At 45.4% G+C, this 1237-nt stretch overlaps 1 pseudogene; it reads right to left on the reverse strand.

The window, feature by feature from the left end:
- Positions 1 to 556: 556 nt before the first annotated feature.
- LOC103607112 overlaps positions 557 to 1237 on the reverse strand; it is a 6217-nt pseudogene continuing 5536 nt past the window's right edge.

Here is a 1237-nt window from a genome sequence, read left to right on the forward strand (position 1 = left end):
ATTGTAATCAGGAAAATTAGAACAAATTATAAAGAGATGAAATATTTTATACTTGTATGTATAAATTATAACTCTAATTTATTAATGTGTAAACATTATAACTATGATTTATAAATACATACATGTAATTTGTATCTGAGGTTGGTTTCTTCTTTTTTTTTTTTTAAAGATGACCGGTAAGGGGATCTTAACCCTTGACTTGGTGTTGTCAGCACCACGCTCACCCAGTGAGCGAACCGGCCATCCCTATATGGGATCCAAACCCGTGGCCTTGGTGTTATCAGCACCACACTCTCCCGAGTGAGCCACGGGGCCGGCCCTGAGATTGGTTTCCTTTTCCCCACATCCTCCCCAACACTTGTTTTTTTTTTTAAGTTTAGCACCATTTATTAAGTGATCTCAGCTGTTGTTGTAGCTGATGTGTGTCAGGCTGGTCTTAAACATAAAATGCCCTTCCAATTGCTCCTGTCCAGACAGAAGGATGTTCCAGGTAGCATGCCAACAGAACAAGAGACTCCAGTGACGCCAGCTTGAACGATGGTGCTATCTAGAGGGGGAGAGGGTCATGGCACATTCAACCGTGGCTTCCAGAGGTTTTGAAAAAGGAGCCCTTGGGGGCCCAGCCTGCCTGGCATTTTGATGCTGTGGATGTGAGTTTTGTATTCCATAATGCTGTTGGGAGGTAGGTTAAGAGCTTGCCAAAATATATCCTAGATTTGGGCTGTGGTTGCTTAGTCACTGGCAGTCTTATTCCATATTGAAATAATGTCCTCCTGAAAGCAGACAGAGACCACAGATCTCCTCTCCAACCACGAACTGTTCCCCCAACATGGCCAGGATGAGGTTCTCCTGGCACCAGGAGGCCAAGTCCTTCCGCAGCTGAATAATCCCCCTGCCACTATTTTTATTTGCATCATCCTCTCACATGGGTTTAATTCCTTCTTTGAAGAGATGGAAGTTACTGTAGTCTGTCAGGCCCTCGGGATATACCATACGGCTATAAAGCCTCCAGAACTGCTCTGCAGAGGCAAAGGCGCCCATCTGTTCGATATTCTGTTCATAGCTCTGCGAGCTGGTGGGATGGCCAGGAATTCTCCTGGAACACCAGAAAGTGTAGTTGTACTGCAGGGGGGTGCTCTGCTGGTCCAGGGACAGCAGCCTTCCCCTTGTTGCTGTTCTGACTCGTCTCTTTCCGGTTTTTACTTCTCACCATCTTTCCATGTGTTATTTTCTTCAT

The sequence above is a fragment of the Galeopterus variegatus genome, unplaced genomic scaffold, assembly GCF_000696425.1.
Source record: "Galeopterus variegatus unplaced genomic scaffold, G_variegatus-3.0.2 Scaffold7135, whole genome shotgun sequence".
Taxonomy (NCBI): domain Eukaryota; kingdom Metazoa; phylum Chordata; class Mammalia; order Dermoptera; family Cynocephalidae; genus Galeopterus; species Galeopterus variegatus.